The sequence below is a fragment of the Cricetulus griseus genome, chromosome 2 (genome assembly GCF_003668045.3).
Source record: "Cricetulus griseus strain 17A/GY chromosome 2, alternate assembly CriGri-PICRH-1.0, whole genome shotgun sequence".
Taxonomy (NCBI): Eukaryota; Metazoa; Chordata; class Mammalia; order Rodentia; family Cricetidae; genus Cricetulus; species Cricetulus griseus.
In genome coordinates this window covers 11,122,519-11,143,782 of record NC_048595.1, presented here as the reverse complement: position 1 = coordinate 11,143,782, position 21,264 = coordinate 11,122,519, and the positions used below count along the sequence as shown (strand labels likewise).

The following is a 21,264-nucleotide window of genomic DNA, read 5'->3' as shown; positions in this document are numbered from 1 at the left end:
AATCTGCAACAAACTAGAGAGATTTTAAAAAAGAAAACATTTTGTCTTTAAGCACCATAAAAAACAATGCTTGCTTATTAAATACCAGTTGCAAAATTTAGACCGGCAGAAAGAAAATGCAAGCCTAATTGCACTGCCATCCTTAATTCCAATAAGACTGTGAGGGTCCCCAGAGTTTCTTGCATGCTGTGAAAACAAACACACCTTTTATTTCCTCCTATAAGGGGATCTTATTGCAGCATGGTTTGAGATCTGATGTTTATATTGGGATAGTTTTAGTCCTTTTTGGGGGGGGGCTTTGCACACACTTGCCAAACCCTCTACCACTGAGCCAGAACCCTAGTACTTAGAGATCTTGTTTTTCAACTTGTGAAACCTAGCGATTTACACTCCCACCAAGAGCATATGGAAGTAACCCCTTCTAGTTCTTCCTTCCTTCCCTCCTGATTTAGAGACAGGGTCTCATGTAGCCTAGCCTGGTCTCAAACTCACTATGTATCTGAGGATGACCTTAAACTTCTGACCCTTCAGCTCCGCTTCCTAAGCCCTGGATTACATGCCCGCTCTACCATGCTTCATTCGTGTAGCACTGAGCATGGAACCCAGGGCTTAGTTCATGCTAGACAGGCACTCTGCCAACACAGCCACATTCCGAGCCCCGACACTGTTTTTACCTTAAGGTTCTTATTGCATTTATTTATTTACTGTGTGCCCACACATTCATGTGTATATGGGGTGTGCAAAGGGCTTATTGTGTGGCAGTCAGAGAAACAGCTGCAGGAGTTGGTTCTCTCCTTCAACCCTGTGAGTCTCTGGGAACAAACGCGGGCCACAGGCGCGGCTGCAAGCACCTTTCCCCACTGAGCCATCTTACCTGCCCATTAACGTCAAGTTGTAAAACACTTTCTGTTTCTAACGTGAAGACAGTACGGTCAGAACTGGCATGCCCTTGAATACAATCAGGTAGAATGCTGTTCCACTTTTTCCCTGTGCCCACTAGGCAGTAACAATTCATCTTTATCCCACCCCCTCGGCAGGGGCATTCAGCGTCCCTGTCGACCCAGAAAGCTCCTGTGAGTGTTTATAAAACAAAACCTTCCAGGCGTGTGCTGACAACACTGCCCCAGATTACCAACTGGTCTGTCAAACACTTTGATTTTAGAAACCTAATCTATCAACCATTCCCTGTATAATTTTAGGAGCCTGATTTATCAACCATTCCCTGTTTTAATTTTAGAAACCTAATCTATCAGCCATTCCCTGTATAATTTTGCCTTTTGTCACTACATTTAAAAGCCCCTCCCCAGAGAGGGCTGCAATAACTTGGCAGATAGTCGCTTACCCAGTGATCAAGGGTCATCATGGCTAATAATGCCACATAGATAATCTATAAATCCTGATATTGGGGGGCACCTTCCCTGTGAGGGGGGCAGGGGCACCTCTCCCCTGTAGGAACAAGAAAGGCCCTGACTAGTTATGAGAAAACAGCAGACAAACCCAACTGGAAGGACTAAAACACTAAGGAGGCCAACACACACCCAGGCTTTCGAGGTCATGGAATTCCAGGTAAATCTGAAAACTTGCAAGGGCCAGAATAGACCTAGGAGCTGTGACAGCCAGATATATTATACTGTTTTAGATTGGAAATACTATACTGTTTTAGATTGGATATACTATACTATTTTAGATTGGATACCAGAGCAGAAGAAAAAAAAAAATGGCACTGGGAAGGCCAGAGCCATCCATATAAGCCCCATAGCTTCAGTGGTCAGAGCAGCCGCCCTCTGTATCCATGGGAAATACATCCTAGCTTTCAACCTGCTGCACATTGCTGGGACTGTACTGAACATGTAGATGACTTTTCCTTGTCATTCATTAGTCCCTCAACAATACAGTTTAAGAATTCTACAGTGTTTACGTTGTGATTGGTATTAGAAATGATCTAAAGAGTCAGCCAAGAGGGTGCAAGCCTCTAATCCCAACTCTCAGGAGACAGAGGCAGGAGAATTACAAGTCCCAGACCAGTCTGGGCTGTATAAAAAGACCCTGCTTCTTTTCCCTTTGCAGTGAAAAACTATCCTGATGAAGGCAATGGAAGGAAGAAGGGGTTGATTCTGACCTACAGTTCCAGGTACACTGTGTCATGGCGGGAAGGTCAAGGTGGCAGAAACAAAGCAGCTGTTCTCTTCTTTCTCCAGATAGGGTGTGGGGGATGGAGAGGGAGAGGGAGAGGGAGGGAGGGAGGGGGAGAGAGAGAGAGAGAGGGGAAGAGAGAGAGAGAGGAGAGAGAGAGAGAGAGGAGAGAGAGAGAGAGAGAGAGAGAGAGAGAGAGAGAGAGAGAGAGAGAGAGAGAGAGAGAGAGAGAGAGAGAGAGAAGAGAGAGAAATGTTTTGGCAGAAAAGCAGAGGAAATAGGAAGTGAGAAGCCATCAGACTTCCTGACTAGGGCTGAGCAGGAAGAAGGAAGTGGAAAGTGGCTCATTGGGACCAAGACCCGGGGTCAAGAGGGCCTGGTAAGGAACATTAGTTGGGACGATAGAGGGCAGGGGTCTCTGAAGAGGTCAGGTCTGAGAGCTGGGAAGCGCCAGCTGCCTGGGCCTGCCTATGGGCAGCTGGAGAGCAGTGAAGATGTCAGCTCAGCACTGTGTGCGGCTCTTGCTTACTAATTGGATCTGTTTTCTTCCTAGTTCACTGACCCCTCCTTGCTCCCCAATAAGGTGTAGGCCCCACGAGGGCAGGGGATGCCTCTCCTGTGTGCTCTGTACCCCAAAGTCAAGAATCTCGACGGATCTGTAGGAAAACTCAGTGAGTACAGAGGCATGTTTTCAAAATGATTCTGACCCTCAATTTTTTATTGTGACAAAATTCTACTGGACAATTCCATCTGTTCTTTCTGATATAAACTTTACTATCCTACCAAGTTTTTAGAAATGTCATTGAGAGGGTGGGCACCAGTGGAGGTCAGAGGACAACACTGTGGGGTGGATTCCCTCCTTCCACCTTTACATGGGTTCTGGGGATCGAACTTGGGTTGTCAGGATTTCTGGGTAAGCACATCACCGGCTGAGCCATCTCAACAGCCTCACTGACCAAGTTTTAAGTGTGCAGTTTGGTAGCATGAAGGGCACTCCTGTCACAGGCCAACTATCACCAGCACTGCACCCATCCATACAGCTCTTTGTTTTGTAAAACCACATCTCTCCCCGGCACTGTCCCCATCCCTTTGTCCCTGGAAACCAGAAAGCCACTTTACGTCCTCTTCAGTAGTCTAGGGATCTGAACTCGGGTCCTCAAGCTTGCATGGCAAGCTCTACCCACTGAGCAAGCCCCTCCAGTCTGTCTTTTCATGGGCTTTTTTCTCTTAGCATTTCAGGAAGCATGTGCCAGGAATCCTTCCGTTGGAAGGCTGAGAGATATTCCATTAGGTGGATGGGCCATGTTCTGTCTGTTTATCCATCCATCTGCGGATGCCCCACCCACATTCTAGCTCTCACAAACACAGCTACGAGCACAGCACACAGATGTCCCTCCTGAGCCCAATTCTTTAGAGCATATACCCAGAAGTGAAGCTACTGGACTGCATGGCAGCTCTATTTTAATTTTTTGAGGAACTGCCAACATTAAAATAACTTCTGGAAGGAAATTCTGTATTTTTTTTCCCACCCCACCACCCTCACAGCTCGACGGGCCCCTGTGAACTTAACTCTCCTACTCCAGGGACTTTGCACGGGTTGCCATGCCCACCAGAAGTGCTTGGCCACCTGAACTTTGCTCCCCTCCTCAGGTCAGACTCCCCTTCTTTCAAAGACCTTTCCCCAGGTTAAGGAATATAGCCCAGTATGTAGCTTGTTTGTCTAGCACATGTGAGGTCCAGGGCTCTATTCCCAGCACTGAATTAAGCAGATGGTGTGTGTGTGTGTGGGGGGGGGGATCGGGAGCAGAGAACAATTCCATTAGAGAATTTCTTGGGGTCGAAACCTCCCGTTCCAGTATCCGGGACTCCGGACTGCAATGTATTGCAGATGCTAGCTGATGTGCTGTTGAATGGCAGAGTCTCAGTGGGGAATTTGGATAGGCCTGCAGCAGGGCGGGAGGACTAGGTCTACGGGAGTAGACACTGTTTTGAGGTATCCGAGGATAAGGCTGGGAGAGAGAAGAGAAATGGTCTCAGGGTCAGGGGAGAATGGTTAGAAAGAAAGATGCTGGAATAAACGGGAGACTTCAGTTTGCGTCTTGGAACTGAGAGCTCTCCAAAGATGACAAGATGCCTGTATCTGATCCTTATTGCCGTTGGGTTGCTGGGAATTTCCAAGTCCGCGCTCCCCCACTCAGGCCGGACCTCAGGGCTTCTGTGGTTTGGGACTGAGACAAGCCCGGCCACGAAGGGGAAGGGTCGGGCCACAGATCTCTAATCCCCGAACTCTGGGGGTGGATAAAGAGTTCAAGGCTATCTTTGGCTACATGGTTCTAGGCTAGCCTGTGCATCATGAGATGCAGTCTCTAAAATAAAATCTTTCCCCTGTGCTCTGAGTTTGAGTTAAAGTCTCCTACCTGGGCCTGGGTCCTCCGATCATATTCCAACTGTATGGTACATATCCCCAGTGTCTCCCTCAGCACCACAGGCTATATCCTTGTGGGCACAGGGGCTGCCTCTCGGGTGCATACAGGCTCAGTAACTAAGGACTGTAACATTTGTTTATGCAAATGTATTTACATAGGCCTAGGTCCAAGGCACAACCGTTTGCACTGCTAATCATCTGAAAACCAGAGTTACCCAGAGGCAGTGCCAACCCACAATTACCCACCCAAACTGCAGTTCACAGGGCTCCAGACCTGAAGCCTCTTCAGATTGCTTTCCTAGGGGAGGCTGAGAGCTTTTAAAACTCATGATCCTTCGGCCGGGCGTTGGTGGCACACGCCTTTCATCTCAGCACTCGGGAGGCAGAGGAAGGTGGATCTCTGTGAGTTCGAGAGCAGCCTGGTCTACAAGAGCTAGTTCCAGGACAGCCTCCAAAGCCACAGAGAAACCCTGTCTCGAAAAACCAAAAACCAAACCAAACCAAAACAAAACAAACAAAAAAACCTCATGATCCTTCTACCATATATCACAATCCAGGTCCACACCCTCATCAGGCCAGACAGTGGGGTCAGGAAAAACAGCACAAGAAGGCAAGCTGTTCTCAGACCACCTCCAGCCCTGATGTGAAGAGAAAACTGGCAAAAATTAAGGTTCCATTAAGAGTAATTGAGCCAATAGCTTATGGTTTAGCATATGCAAGGCTCAGGGTTTAGTCCTACCACCCACCTACCCCAAGTCTCATGTATAGAACACACCAGGACCTTCTAGAGACTTCCAGAATTATATATTACACACGAGATCATGATCTCAAAGCACTGGCCCACCATGGTGAGGTTGGGTTCTGGTTCTTGGGTTCACATGCTGGGTGAAGGTAGGCTGTTCCTGGTTCTGTCAGGCCAGGAAGGCAGTCTTGGGGAGTTATCAGTCAATCCATAAATCGAGAGGGGGGGTGTTGGGATGTAGTTCACTGAAGGAATGCTTGCCCAGCATGCACAAAGTCCTGAGTTTGAGCCCCAGCACCACATAAACTGGGTGTGGAGGGTACGCCTGTAATCCCAGCACTCAAGTGATAGAGGCAGGTGGATCAGGAGTTCAAGGTCATGTTGGGCAACTTGGTGAGTTTGAGGCCAGCCTGAGATATATGAGACCCTGTCTCAAAAAGGAAAAGAGCATATTAAAAAGAAGAGAAGTGGGGCTGGAGAGATGGTTCAGTGCTTAAGAGCACTGGCTGCTCTTCCAGAGGTCCTGAGTTCAATTCCCAGCACCCACATGGTGGTTCACAACCATCTATTACGAGGATCTGATGCCCTCTTCTTGAATAGAGTCATAGAAGCAGATAGAGCACTCTTATACATAAAATAAATAACTAATCTTTTTTTAAAAAAGAGAAAAGGAGAAGAAATGATAAGTAGGAAACAGGATTATTATGCCTGGGTGGTAGATAAGTAAGTTTTGCTATTGAACAAAGTAATGTGTGCTTTTTAAAAAAGGGGGTTATTTTTAACTCAGTTGTATGTGAGAGTGTGTGTGTGTGTGTGTGTGTGTGTGTGTGTGTGTGTGTGTGTGTGTGTATACACATCCATATGTGTGTAGGTGCCCAAGGAAGCCAGAGGAGGACATCAGATCCTCTGGAACTGGAGTTACAGGCTGTTAGGAGCTGCCATGTGGGTTCTGGGAACCAAACCCAGGTCTTCTGTAAGAGCAGCCCTTAACTGTCTCTCTATCCCTCCAGCCCTGATGAAGGGCTTTAAGACAGCATTATAAGCAGGGCTGCTGCCAGATAGTGATGGGGTTTCCTGAAGAGTGTTCCAGGTGTGCGCACAGTGTGGCCTTTAGCCAGCACACTCTGTGCTGTGGATGTGGGTCCAGGCCAGCTGGCTACCTCACACCAACTGCCTAGACTCCTTTGGAATGCTGGTCACAGTCTCCACTTGGAAACACTCATCAGAATGAGGCCTGGTGCACATTGCCCCTTGTCTCTGTGTTTTTCTAAGAATCGAGGAGGCTGTGTAAAGAGTAGCTTTCCACTTTGGGATGCATTTTACTTTTAAGGTCTTTGAATTCTTTAAAGGGACCATTTGCACTCAAGGTATATGTAGAACACTTGCAAGCAGTTCCTCCTTCCTGCTGGCTCTGCCTCTCACCCCTGAGCTCTGTCCTTGCAAACCCCTGAGCTGCTTCTGGGAACTATCCAAGGAATCCTGAGTTCCCAGGATCACAGCATTAAAAACCCAGTGGCCCGAAGCAGGACTGCCCAAAGCTCCTACCACAGAGACAAACAAGTCTGTTTGACTCAGACCACACTCACATACAGACTGCCCATAGGTCCAAGAGATGCTCAGCGGGTAAAGATATGTGTGATGAGCCAAGCCTAATGACTTGCATTTGCTAAGACCCACGTGGCAGAAGGAGAGAACCAACTCCTGCAAGCTGTTCTCTATTTTTGTCAGCCATACCTTGGCACAAGTATACCCCAACTCACACTCACACATGCACATACACACACACACACACACACACACACACACACACACACACACACACGTAAGCAAATAAATGTCATTTTAAAAGTTTATAAAAATATATTGGTGTGGTGGCACATGCCTTTAATCCTAGGACTATGGAGGCAGAGGCAGGAGGATTTCTGGGAGTTCTAGGCTGGCCTGGTATACATAGAGTGTTCCAGGACAGCCAGGGCTACATGGTAAGAGCTTGTCTCAAAGCACCAAAATAGTAGTAATTTTAAAAATTTAATAAAAATACTTTTCATAGGCCAGTAGGTAAAAGTACTTGCCACTAAGTTTGATCCTTGGGACGCACATGGTGGAAGGAGAGAGCCAAGTCCCAAAAGTCATCCCTTGACGTCCATGTACTAGCCATGGCATCCACACACTGTCCCAATGCATCTCAGACAAGCACAAAATAAATAAAATGCTTTTAAAAATTATGCATACAGATTTGTAATCTTTCTTCTCTTTCACGTTTAAAAAAAAAAATCAGGGCAAGAACACTTAACCAACTGTTAAGCCCACTGATAATACCAGTGGCACAGGCTTGCCATCCCAGAACTGGTGAGGTGAAGGCAGGAGGATCAGGAGTTCAAGGTCATCTTTGGCTATATAGCTATTGCGGACCAGCCTGGGATAGAAGGCCCCAGTCTCAAAAAACCAAACCAAATCCCAACAATTAAAGAAGCTGCCAATAGTTTGCAAACATTAGCCTGGAAGACATCCATTGTCCATCCAGGACACCATCAATACTAACAATGTCCCATATCCAGGACACCATCAATACTAACAATGTCCCATCCCAGAAGTCTGTCCCCAAGAGGTGGCCCTCGCTGCACCACTTGCCTAGGAAGCAAATTCTCTGAACATTTTATTTTGCCTTTGATTCTTTTAAAAACAACATTTAAAGTGGGGGGAGGGAGAGAGAGGGGGAGGGAGAGAGAGAGGGGCAGAGGGAGTTACGTGCTCGTGTGTGTGCACACTGCTACACATGGGCAGAGGCCAGGAGAGGGCTCCATATGTCATCACCCTCTGGTGCTCCCTGCCTTACTCCTTTGTGTCAGTGGTTCTCAACCTATGGGTCACAAACAACCTTTCACAGGGGCCACATATCAGATATCCTGCATAACAGATATTCATATTATAATTCATAACAGTAGCAAATTACAGTTATGAAGTAGCAATGAAAATACTTGTATGGTTTGGGTCACCGCAGCATGAGAACTGTATTAAAGGGTTGCAGCGTTAAGAAGGTTGTGAACCACTGCTTTGAGGCCTGGTCTCTCCCTGAACCTTGGGTTCTTTTTTCTTCAGCTAGTCTGGAAGCCGGTAAACCTCAGGGATTGTCCAGTCTCAGTCCTCTACAGAGCTGGGGTTACAGGCAATGGAGGGATTCCCAGCCTATTTCTTACAAGCTAGGATCAGAACTCGTGATTATAGAACAAGTGCTTTTAGCCACTGAGACATCTCTCCAGTCTCCAGTTTTGCTACCTCTTCACGGGAAGAAGGGCTGAAATGAACAAGCCCAAATTAGACCTACTATACACATCCCACAAGGCCTAGTCTGGGGAAGCCATGGGACCACGGGAGGTAGCACTGGCTTAAAATGAACACCAACGATATTCTTCCTCTGTGTAACCTTGTGCTCACACCAGTCCCATCCAGACGCTAGCCTCCTCTTTCTAAAAGCCTCGTGAGACTCGGGCATCTTAAAAGCAATCCTCTAACACTCACAGTGATGCAGAAGCATGGACTCGGAAACCCCGTGCACCTCGAACTGCGAACTGCGTTAGAGGATTTGGGTCAAGGCGGTGTCCTGGCTGAAGGAACCCTACAGTCCAGACTCCTGAATTCCTGATGGCCGTCAGGTAGCATACCAGAACCAGGGGTGGGGGTCGGGGTCGGGGGGTTGGGTGGGGAGAGGGAACGACTCAACTCTTCGGAACACAACACCTCAGAATGCAAAACCAATCAGTCCTCTGGCCTGTGTCGCTGGGTCTATGGTATCACCCTTCCTCCTTGTGAGGGACAGGTGTGTGCTTGCAGTGTGGAGAAGCAGCAGTTTCCTTAGTCTGTAGTTGCGGACGCCTGCCTGGCTCGGTGGGTAAGGCAGTGCCAGAATATCACCATCTCCCTCCCAGACGACAATGAGCAGACCGGCCCTGAAAATACCAAACCCACTCCTGTGCCTTTTAGGCCCCCTACCCTTAACTCCTTCTCAACACATGGCTGCAGAAGCATGCAGCATAGAGAAAGGGGCTTCTGGAGAGGGGACCACACTGTTTTTGCTTTCAGCTTCAACTCTCCCCCAACCCCACGAATCATCTACAAGGTCTGAAAGAGGAAAAATTAATAAAGGTCTAAAACCTAGACTCCAAAGCCCAAAAAGAAAACTCTGAGTTCCCAAAAGGCAACTCAGCAGACAAGGTTAAACAAAGGTCCACAGGACTCAAGCCCTTAGACCAGATACCACATCCTAGAATGGTGTCCACATTCCTCTGGTTCAAAGAGGGTCAGATAGTTATCAATTGTAGAAGTCCCCAGCCCAGGAGATAATTAACAAACTCATTTCCTCTGCAGCATCCTGCTTCATTGCACCTTGCCTGAAGCACACAACCATTGCCCTGTCCTGTGTAACCACGGAAGTTCTGTAATCTTGGGGCTTCCAGCCCTACAATTTCCCTTATAAAAACACCCCTCAGTCGAAAGTGGGGACTCCATTTGTTCCCGAACGAATGGGGTCCTTGCTGCAGCTCATATCCTCGAGTCAATAAAGAAAGCTTTGTCCTTGCACTCGGTGAGTCGTCTCCTTGTTGGCGGGTTCTTTTGGGGTTCCGAATTCTGGGCACAACAGGTCTGAGGATGTGGGGCTCAGTTGGTAAAGTGCTCACCACCCAGCATGCACGAGGCCCTGGGCCCTAGTGCCAGCCACACATAAACCGGCCGCAGGGTTGGAAGTCTCAGGAAGTCATCCTCAGCTGTACACGGAGTGCAGTCAGCTTGGGCTGTGTGAGACCCTCAAACCAACAATAAATACACATAAGGACCCTCAGAGACATCCAAAGCAGGCTGATGAGACCGCTCAGCAGGTAAAGGCGCTTGCTGCCAAGCCCCAGAACCCAAGGTAGAAGGAGACAAGTAACTCCCAAAAGCTGACCTCTACACACATGCTTCAGCACACACACGCCTGCACATACACACTAATAGTAAATAAAATAAAAATAAGTCATCCTAGACAGAGTTGGGAAAGTCAAAGTCCTGGCTTTGATCTCAGGCTTGTTCTTCTTCCCTTTCCTCCGGCCTCAGTTTCCCCATTTGCAAGAGCAGCAGATTGGACTTCTGAAGCTAAGGCTTCTGCTGGTTCCAACATCCTAGGTCCACAAGTGACCCGCATGCAAATGGGAGGGCAGCTGAGCCTGTGAATCTAGGCCAGGGGATACAGGAGCCCGAGTAAACAGCTAAACCGCAGCAGGCAGCGGGCCAGGGCTAACCAGCTGTTCTGAGGTAGGACTGGGGCTTGAGAGAATGGAATGAGGAGTCAACCCAAGGTGTGGTAGCCAGGACAGCTTAGCATATGCCCACCTGACAGATCACTGGTCCTGGTCTTGGGCCATCTGGAAGTGGCTATGGCAGCCTGGTCTGTGGCAGGGGAAGGAAAACCAAACAAACACTGCCAGGACAGGAGGCCTGGTGCCAAGGCCGGGGAAAAAAAAAAAAAAAACACTGCCAGGCGAGGCTAGGCTGTGCCACCTGTCCAGGCTGGGGAGAAGCAGGACTCAGTGGAACGTCCAGTAAGACCCAGAGGCTAAGAAATCATCCAAGCTGACCCCCCTCGTGGCCAGGCCCTCTGGGGATCACATGAAGAAGAACCAGAGGGAGTTTGGGCGTGCCCCCAACTGCTGGCCCTTCTGAGTTACATGGGTCTCGTGAAGTGGCAGGTGGACAGCTGGAAGCTCCCCTCTCCACCTGCTACACTGCAGGATCCTTCTGTAGCCTCCAGGCAATGAGAGAGTCTGACACAGAGGGTGTTCTTGAGGATGCTAAGTGCAGCATGTACTCCCTTGTGTGCCAGAGCACCAACCATAAAAGTGAAAGGAAACAGCAGCCAGACACAGGCTCCTCACGTCCCATTGGGAGGACACTAGAACTTTCCCAGCATCTCGGATTCCCTAGAATCCCGCCCTAGACTCTGTGATCTGTGGCGGCAACAAGAGGAGCCTAGAGCCCAAGCCCTTCCACTCCTCTAGCCCAAGAGATGGGAAAGGACTCGCTGCCAGCCTCAGAACAGGGAAGAGGAAAAATGCAGGAACATGATGGTGTAAATCTGGAGCTCGCCCTCCCTCCAGGGCAAGCTGCCCACAGAGGACAGGTGGTCAGCAGGAGCCACCTCTTCTGTCCCCGGTGTACATGGAGAAAGCCCTGAGCCTGTGACATCTGGAACCCAAGCAACAGCTGGAGGGTTCAGGGCCCTGCCAACATCCTGGGAACTCATGGGCTCTCTGGTGGGAAAGAGGGCACCCATTTGGGCCTCCCACGGAGCCCAGGGATCTTACCCTTGACCATCAGTCACACGTGAAGGTCACAAGTTAATCCTTGCCTCCTGTATGGTCTCCTAACCAGTGCCCCTCTGTGTCCCTGCTGCCCAGCCCATAACCAGTCTTCCTGCTCCTAGCTGAGTGTTTAAATTAAGTTTGAGATAGTCTGGTTGCTGCTCTTGTGTCTTGTTCAGTGCTGGGGGTGGAACAAGGGCCTCACATGACAAGCAAGCATCCCACCACTGAGACCCCACACATATACACACACAAGAATGATCTTAACCTTGTGATCAAATGGCTCCCCTGTCTTAAGACCTAGAATGGAATGTGTCCACACTGCCCATCTTGGGCAGCTCCTGGCCCACAGAAAATGCTCAGTCTACCTAAGCCCACCTCTGTGGGATGCTCCAGTACAACTCTTGCCGACCTAGCCCATATCGTCATGGACCCCCAGGCCTTTAACTTCCCCCTCAACCCTCCCACCCTCACAACCTGAATGGCACATAATCTCCATACTTATATACCTCTATAAATATTGCGTCTGCCATCTCTGACACCTTCCCCTCCTGTCTCGCAAGGGATGCCGATGCCCTGGTGACTACAGCAGTACTAATATAACCAACTACACCAAATGTGCCACCAGCGCCTCATCACTGCCTAGGGGCCTAGCACTCCCATCTCAGAGGAGGTGACTGTCCATCCTCCATCACACAGCCAACAGGAGTACAGTGGCACCGAGACATCCGTCACCCTCTAGGCAAGGGCCATGTCTACCGCTGACTTCCTTGATTTCCTCATTGGGCAGGCCTGGCCTTGGGTGATACCCAGCTGCTAACTGACTCACCGCCAACCTCTGTTTCTCTTTCTTTAGGTCTGGGTTCAGGGAACCTTTGTCAGTTCTGAGAAAGATATTTACAAGGGAGGACCCCCATCCTTGAGCGGCAGGTCTCAGTGGGAAGCTGTTTGACCCTTCTCTTAAGAGGCCAACCTTCAAGTTAGCCTTCAAAACAAAAGCCAGAGGAGGCCCTGGAGGGGACAGGTGGGAGTCCCTGTACCTGCAAGCGTGCATGGTCTCACATACCTAGGCCCTGCCCCTTCACTCTGCTCTGGACTCCCATCCCTAAGTTCCTAGATTGGCCAAGGACCTGGCTCGGGGCCACACACATCATCATCATTGGAAGCCACCACTTTGTAGTGTCCCCCATAGCAGCTTCCAGGACAGACCTCCTGTTCCTGCCCTGTGGCTGACAGAAATTCTCTCTTCAAGTGGTCAACGTTGAAATCAGACTTGGCATTCTGTCCTCAAATGCACCCCCAACACTCTCGTCAAGTATGGGCAAACTTAATTTCTCATAGGTATCCTATCGCCCTTGAGCCCTGTAACTTACCTACGGAGTCGGCGGTCTGCTGGGCAAGAATGCCTAGCCTCAGCCCAGGGCTCTGTCATTCCTATTTTACTGGTAAAGAAACCAAAGATCCTGGAGGACCCCTGGCTCTCCACCCCTCCAGTGCTTCTACAGGCACGAATCTTAACCCGGTAACAGATAGAAACAAGAGTAAATGGTGTCCACCGCCACATACAAGGACAGGGTCTCATGAGACCAGTTCCTATCCTAGTTCCTTCCGCTCAAAAGCACCAGTGCCCAAAAACCTCTGTCCAGGCCTAGGCAGACGGCACCGGTCCCCGCCAACAGGGGGCCCCCGAGGCCGAAGCTGGAGCCATGCGGGGAGGCGGGAGTACCCCACACTGGCCGGGTGCGGCTGTAGAGGGTGCGGGGCTCGGAGTCCTGTGGGGTACAGGTTCTGCATATGCCCTGGGGATCACAGACAACCCCTTCAGGACACCCCTCGGCGCGACGGCGCACACTCACCCGGGAGGCGGCGGGTCGCACTGGGTCTCGGCCCGGGGCTGGGGGTTCCGCGACACCCCCACCCCAGGCAATCATGGGCCGCGGAGCCGGAGCCTGGAAGCGCAGCGAGGAGAGGGCGCGCAGTCTGGGGACGGCGGTGGGAATTAGGCAGCACGTCCCAAAGCTCGGAGAGTTGGAGGGAGGGACCGAGGGCGCCCTCGGGAGGCGCCGCCCACCTGCTCACCCTGCGCCACCGGGCGGGGATCCGGACCCCGGGGCGGAGCAGGCTGGTGGGCCTGGCACTGCGCCGTGTAGCTCAGTGTCCCGGACCTAGCACTCTGCGGCAGGGGGGTGGCTGTCTAGGGGGACACTTGCGGGGTAATAAGAGCTGGGAGTCCTTGCCACCTCACCTGGCGGTAAACTCACCTTCCTGTGCGCGCAGGCCGCCGCTTTCTCTCCACCGGTAGCTCCCCGCCGCCCAGCCCAATGATGGGTGGTGGAGCGAAGGAGGAAGGAAGCGAGGTTTTCCCAGCTCTCAGCTCACTCCCTCGGCCAGCTCCCCACTCTCGGGTCTCCCGGACGCTCTCCGGATCTCCACTTTGAGCCCCAACTCGGGTGGAGCGTGCGGCCGGGGAGAGTCTCCATAATGGGCGCGTTCCCAGCTTGGCAGAAAACTTTCCAGCGAATCACAGGCTGGCTTCTCCCTCTGCCTGGAGCCGGGGAGGGTCCTCTGAACTGAGAGCCGTCTCACCTGCTTGGAAGTTTGCCTGGGAACCCCGCGACTCTAGGCACGGATCTGTGTCCCCTGCTAGCTTTGAATTCAGACATGGGCAGGCCAGGGTCCCCTTCGTGGGTGGGCGTCCAACTCTTTGAAGTTCAATGCCTTAGAAGTCCTTGGGCAGCCCGGTGTCAGAGAAGCCGGTTGGGGACCAAAGGCGCCTCCTACTGGGGATGACCGCTTTCTGGACAAGCTGCACAGTTTGGCTGCAGCCAAGTTCACTTGGAATTCCTGGGTACTCCCAGGACGCAAATTCACCTTGCTGTATACTTCCGGAGTCCAATCACACACTGCACGCTGCTACTTCTAACTTGCAGTTAGCAAGAGATTAATTTGGGAATGGCTTGTAATTTGGGAGGTGCAAAAGGCATTTTTTTGGAAACAGAGGCTTGGAGTGCAAAAGTAACTGATATATCTCACATCCTTACTTTGAACCCGGCCTGGGATCCCACCCGCTCCCCTGACCATTCTCCCTCAACCCCTCACAAACCTGCAGATAGTTATTGGTTGCATCCAAGCCCAGGCCTCTAGGTTGCATTTTACCCTGACAGACTCGAGGCAGGTCATTCAGACAGTCCCAAAGGAATACTGGTACTTTTCCATGCCCGGATCCAGCCCCAGGCCCGCCCCACACTGCATCTCATCCAGCAGGGCGGGTCTGTGCATCTCGTCTATCTCGGAAAACCATCTTCCAAGTGGGGAGAGGCCAAAAACGTCACAGCCAAAGCTGAGCTACTAGCAAAGCTGAGAGAGAATGGGAAGGAAGTGTGCTCTGTTCATCGCCTCCCCTGTTCAACCCTCTTCGTCCATGTGGTTCTTTCCCTGTTTCTTCCCGCACTGGAGCTGCTGGCCAATTTACCCCACTGTGTGTCAGCTCACCAAGACCCCAGACGTGTGTCCTTAGGGGAAACCATCCAAAGACATGAATCTCAGACAGTGACTTTCTATTACCTGTTGTGCCTGACAGCAGAAGTAAGCATTAGATAAAGCCCCTAGAAAGGCACCATTAGCCAAGGGATGTTAGCATCCTGTAAGAGTTGGAAAAAAGTAAGCGTAGATCGTGTGGTAGAAAGCCTGGGAGGGATCTCACCAGTGCTGTGTTGACGATGATTTTAGCCTGGAGGAAGCTGGCTAAAATACCAGCTCAAGCTGGCTAAAGTACCCAGCCTCCAGAACTATAACATTAAGTAACCTTGTTGCTCTAAGCCATCAGTTCCTGGCACTTTGTTACAGCAGCCACGGGCATGAAGACATCTAGCAGTCTCAGCTGTATAGGCCGATAATGATTTCACCAGCCCTTCTGCTGACTGACCACTGTAGTCCTTCTCTCAAGAGGCACCTGGATATATCCTGAATCCCGGATTTAGCAAGAGGATAAGATTTCATCAGAGCTGTCTTTATTTTATTTATTTATTTATTTATTTATTTATTTATTTATTTGGCTTCTCTGCCATTTGTGAACTGTGTGACCTTGGGGAAACGTCTTATCCTCTCTGGGCCCCAGTTTCTTTCTTTAAATTTAAAATCAGTGATGCTAACTGGGTACATAGGGGACATATGCCTATGACCCCAGAACTTGAGATGCTGAGGCAGGAGGATTGCACATTTGAGGCCACCTTGGGCCACCTTCTTTTGTTACCAGTCAGGATTGAAGCTCACACATGTGAGCTGACTGTTTTACCATTAAACCACATCTCCAACCCTAGCTCGACTAACTTAATGAGACTCTCTCCAAAACAATAATTATTTAAGTAATTCTTACAATGGGAGCTGAAGGTGTAGCTCAATGGGCAGAGTATTTGCCCTGCCTGTGTTCTCCGGCAGGGCATAAACCCCAGTGGAGCGGCACACTCCTGTAATCCCAACTCTAAGGAGGAGGATAAAACTACAAGGTCACCTTTGGGAACACAGCTAAGTTTGAGGCCGGCCTGGGTTACATGGTATTCTGTCTTTCCATAGTGATGGCAATGATGAATGCACAGCCCTGTGTGTGGCCCTGGGCCCTACCCTCAGCACACGAAGCACAAAAACAAAATAAAAATAGTGATGCTAAAAATATCTCCTTGCAGGATCAATATGAGGATCAGATGGAGCAGAATGTGACAGTGCTCTCTGTGTAAGTACTTGTGTCGTCTGAGCTGCCATTGTTGGGGTCACTGGCCTGCCCACTCCTGAACACTAGGCTCTTCAGAGTAGACCTGTCTAGAAGGCCCTTTCCTGAACTCTGGCTGAGTGGGCAAGTGGTACTTAAGAATGAAAGTCTGGCTGGGCTTGGTGGTGTATGCCTGTAGCTCTGCCATTTGGGAACAAAGGCAGGAAGATCAAAAGTTCAAGGTCACTCTTCTTATATAACAAATTTGAAGATAGCTCTTTGTGAGAATTTGTCCACACACACACACACACACACACACACACACACAGAGAGAGAGAGAGAGAGAGAGAGAGAGAGAGAGAGAGGAACCCAACCAAACAAACAACCAAACAACCAAACAAAAAACCCCACTATTTACAAAAACAAAACAAAACAAAAACCCATACATCACCTAGGTAGTGGTGATACACACCTTTAATCCCAGCATTCTGGAGGCAAAGGCAGGTGGATCTTTGTGAGTTTGAGGTCAGCCTGGTCTATAAAGCAAGTTCCAGGCCAGCCAAGGCTGACACAGAGAAACCCTGTCTGGAAAAACAAAACCAAAACAAAGAGCCATACATTGTCACTGGTTGTGACTAGATAGACCCCTTTCTGATGATGTATAAGTGGAAAGAGAAATGCCTCTTCAATAAAAAAGTGTGCTCAGTGGCCAGCCAAATGGCCCAATGGGTAAAGGTAAAGCACCTGCTGGGTAAGCCTGAAGACCTGAGTTCAAGTCCCAGTCCCAAGTATAGGTGGAAGGACAGATCCAATTCTCAGAGTTGCTCTCTGACCACCACAAGAGCACTGTGGCATAGCTATGCCCCCCATCATATGGTAATGCCCCCCATAATAGTAACAGTTGTTTTATGTGTTCATGGGCCAACAGAAGGGCTGAGTGGGTAAACCTCATTGACCTGAATTTGATCCTTAGGACCCATACGGCAGGCAAGACAGACTCCCAAAGTTGTCCTCTGACGGCCACATGTGTATGTGTGAGCATAAACACATAAATAAAAAAGTAATTTCAACTTTTCCATATGTTTATAATATTTAGAAGTTGGTCAGGAGTCAGCTGTCAGCCCTGTGCCTTCCATTGCTGGCTGTGGCTTCTGCCATCTGTCACTGTTTTCCCTCCCAGGGCTCTGTTTTTCCCACTTACTTTTTTTTTTTTTTTAACAGAAATCACCGTGTACTCAGACTTACCTTGAACTCGTGATCCTCCTGCCTCAGCCTTCCCAGTGTAGATTCCCAATTACTCTTATCAGGGGTTCATTTCTGAACCCTGAAAGAGCTGAGCCCAAACTTCTTTGCTGCTAACTTTCCTACAGTCAGCAAGCAGTAAGCCACACATGTGTAATCTGGCTTGGGGCTGGGCCATCCCTGCTGTTCACTAGGAAGTGGCATGTCTTGCGTGCAGACTTCAGGAGTGATACAGTTGTCCAGGCTCTCTGAAGATTGACAGCTCCTTGTAGCAGACAAACTGCCCGTGTGGTGCTATGCAGCATCAGAGAGTGGGACCATGCGTTTAAAGGAAACAGTTTCTGCCTCATTTCCTGAAAAAAAATTTAATTTTAGAAATATGTTCTCTGCCTACTCTCCCAGTGTCACTGGCCAGTGGGGACAAGCCAGACACTGGGAACAGAGCCTGGGAGGACATCCGGACATTTGGTACAGCTTCTCTTGTCCCGTTTTGTCTTTTTGAGTCAAGGTCTTACTTCATAACCCTGGCTGGCCTGGAGCTAGCTATGTGGAGCAGACTGGCCTGGTGATGGGGGATGCCCTTCTGTATGCTGTGAATGTATGTTTCTCTTATTGGTTGATGAATAAAGCTGTTTCAGCCAATGGACAGGCAGGATGTAGCCAGGCAGGAAGCACAGGTAGGGCTACCAGCCAAGGAGAATTCTGGGAAGAGGAATGTAGAGAATGAGCTGAGAGGAGATGCCATGTAGCTGCCGAGGAAGGAAGAGGCCCAGGCATCACCAGAAGCCAAGACTACATGGAGACACTTAGATTAATGGGAATGAGTTAATAATTAAGAGAGAGGTAGGCAATAAGAAGCCTGAGCCATTGGCCAAACTATTTATAATTAATATATAGCCTCTGTGTGTTTATTTGCGACTAAATGGCTGCTGGACCGGGCAGGACAGACACTTCTGTCTACAGCCCAGAATGTATGGAGTGCCTCACACTTTTGCCTCTGAATGCTGGGATTCCAGATGTGCACAACCATGCCTGGCAGGCAACGGTTCTTCACCAGATGTGTGTACCTGGGCCTGCAGAAGTGCCCTCTAGCTTCGTTCCTCCCTTTAAAGCAGTGGTCCGCATTGCTAAGTTGAGGGACTTATTACCACATTGCTAAGTTGAGGGGTGTGTGGTACAGATTTTAGCTCATCCCCACTGCCCTGGGCCATCAAGTCCAGCTTTCCCAGCAAGGACACACTAGACGCCTCACTTTTCAACATGACGCGATGCTCTCAGCCTTGAGACTCATCGCCTTAGATCACAAACCGGGCCATCTCCTCTTCCGGTGGCTCTTTCTTCACTAGTGACACTGTTCTTGAATGGATGCTCCTTGGCGTGCTGTATTGGCAGGGCCCCTTATGGTGGCTGTGACTCTCGGAGTCACCCAGAGGCACTGGGGGCCACACGGAAGCTTCACCTAGACACCGAGGCACGGCAGTAGGAAGGTGGTTACAGTAGTGGCTGCCAGTATTGGCCACTGCTACCACCTAGGCTTGCTTTCTAGCTGCAGGGGGGAGTGAGACTGAGAAGCCACACGCTGGTCCTGGCCTGCCAATCCCCAGGTCATTGCAGAATTCCTGTTTTTTTTTTTTTTTTCCCCTGACTTTCTTCTAGCTTAAGGCTTAAGTTAGTTTGAGGGCATTCTGGCTAGTTTTTGTCAACTTGACACTAGCTAGAAAGAGAGAACCTCAATTTAGGGATTACCTCTATCAAACTGGCCTGTGGGCGTGTCTATGGGGGCATTTTCTTGATTGACATGGGAGAACCTAAACCACAATGAGTGGTGCCATGCCTGAGCAGGCGGCTGTGGATTCTCTAAGACAGCAGGGTGAGCAAAGCGTGGGAATCAAGGCAGTAAGCAGCGTGCCTCCATGGCCTCTGCTTCACTCCTGCCTCCAGGCTGCCTGACTTGAGCTCCCGCCCTGGCTTCCATGGACTGTAAGCTGTAAAATGAAACAAACCCTTTCCTTCCCTGATTGGTTTGGTTGGTATTTTACCACCACAGTAAGAGAGACGCAAACCAGAACAGAGGGCTTTCCATTTCTTGCATCAAAAGGACCTGAAAAGAATCACGTTGAAGCCTGGACCCGCAGTAGGAGGGACCTGCAGTGGGGAGGGACCCGCAGTGGGGAGGGACCCGCAGTGGGAGGGGCCTGAAGTGGGGAGGGACCCACAGTGGGAGGGACCAGCAATGGGGAGGGACCTGAAGTGGGGAGGGACCCGCAGTGGGAGGGGCCCGCAGTATAAAGGCAGCCCTGGAGGTCCAGCCAAGATGCTGTGCCAGCTTGGCTTTGCTGCCAGTGTGTAAGTGATTTGAAATCACTTGGGCAGCATAAGGATTCCCTGTGACTTAGGCACGAAAGAAATAAACTCAACCCTTAGGCAGAGAAACGGCAATTAACATCCACTCTAAGGCTGAAAGGTGACTTGCTGCACGATCATACACAGCCAAGCAAAAAACAAACAAACAAACAAACAAAAAACAAACGGAGTATTGTGGCGGTGGGTGCTTAAAGGACAAGGCTGTGGCTGTGGAGACAGGGGACGCTCGGGGCTTGCAGGCCAGTTGGTCTAGCCTAATCTGTGAGCCCCAGATGCTGGTTATCGCTCTCTGTTCCCCATAGTGTGTCTCAAGTTGTAAACTCTCAGCTACTGCGGTAGGAAAGTAACAAAGGCATCGGCTGTGGATGCAGCATGAGCAGCTGCCTCACACTCCCGCCACCATGCCTCCCTTGCCACAAGAGGTTGTCACACTCCCGCCACCATGCCTCCCTTGCCACGAGAGGTTGTCACACTCCCGCCACCATGTCTCCCTTGCCACGAGAGGTTGTCACACTCTAACTATGAGGGAAAATAAACCCTCCTTCTTTCTTCCCTTCTTTAACTTTCTCTGTCAGATATTTATTCACAGCACCTGAAAAATAAAACAGAGCTCAGGCCGGCCTTGAACTTACGATCTTCTTCCCTCAACCTTCCCAGTAGCGAGAATTATGCAATAGGCAAGCATTTTGCCCACTGCACCATCTCACTTGCCCTAGCTAGGTACTGAATCTTCAACCACACTTGGGGAGCTGGCTATCTGAGTGAGCCAGAGGTTACCACCCTAAGAAGACACAGGGTATTTTTACTTTTTAGATAATGAGTTTTTAAAGGAAGTAACAAAGGCCATCCGTTAGTGTGGAGCTGTCTGTCTGTCCCTCTGGTGAGGTAGTCAGTCTTATTCCTGGGACTCGTGGCATCCCTACACTCTCCCCTGGTAATTGTCTCTGGGATTCCGAGCTCAGACACTCTTGGGAAGCCTGGTCTGGTCAGTGTCTGCCAGTGTCAGCCCTGATGTCCTCTGGGTGCCCTCTAGACTGGACAGTCAACTCAGAACAAGCAAGCCACGGATAGTGTGCACTTGCTCACCTACTGATAATATACACATACAGTTTGTCCCTGTATGTAACACAGAAATGCTCCCTCCATTGTCTTGGAATTATAGGCTTGTGACTGTCACTTAGGCTCTCAAGCTACCTCAGACGTCACCATATTCCCCACCCTTCCCTATATGACACCCAGATTGATTTGCTCTTGTGTGTGTGTGTGTGTGTGTGTGTGTGTGTGTGTGTGTGTGTGTGTGTGTGTGTGTGTGTGTGTG

General features: G+C 50.0%; 1 protein-coding gene across 3 annotated transcripts in view; it reads right to left on the bottom strand.

Moving 5' to 3' along the window:
* Positions 1-14,197, bottom strand: part of Tmem51 (transmembrane protein 51) — a 53,511-nt gene extending 39,314 nt beyond the window's left edge. Inside the window, exon 1 of one of the 3 annotated variants that reach the window (XM_027399960.2) lies at positions 13,897-14,197. The gene's annotated coding sequence lies outside the window, so the exon portion shown is untranslated. Of the gene's footprint in view, positions 1-13,008; positions 13,246-13,491; positions 13,620-13,896 lie in introns of those variants that run through there. The other 2 variants (XM_027399959.2, XM_027399961.2) reach the window with 2 other exon arrangements.
* Between the last annotated feature and the right edge of the window lie 7,067 nt (positions 14,198-21,264).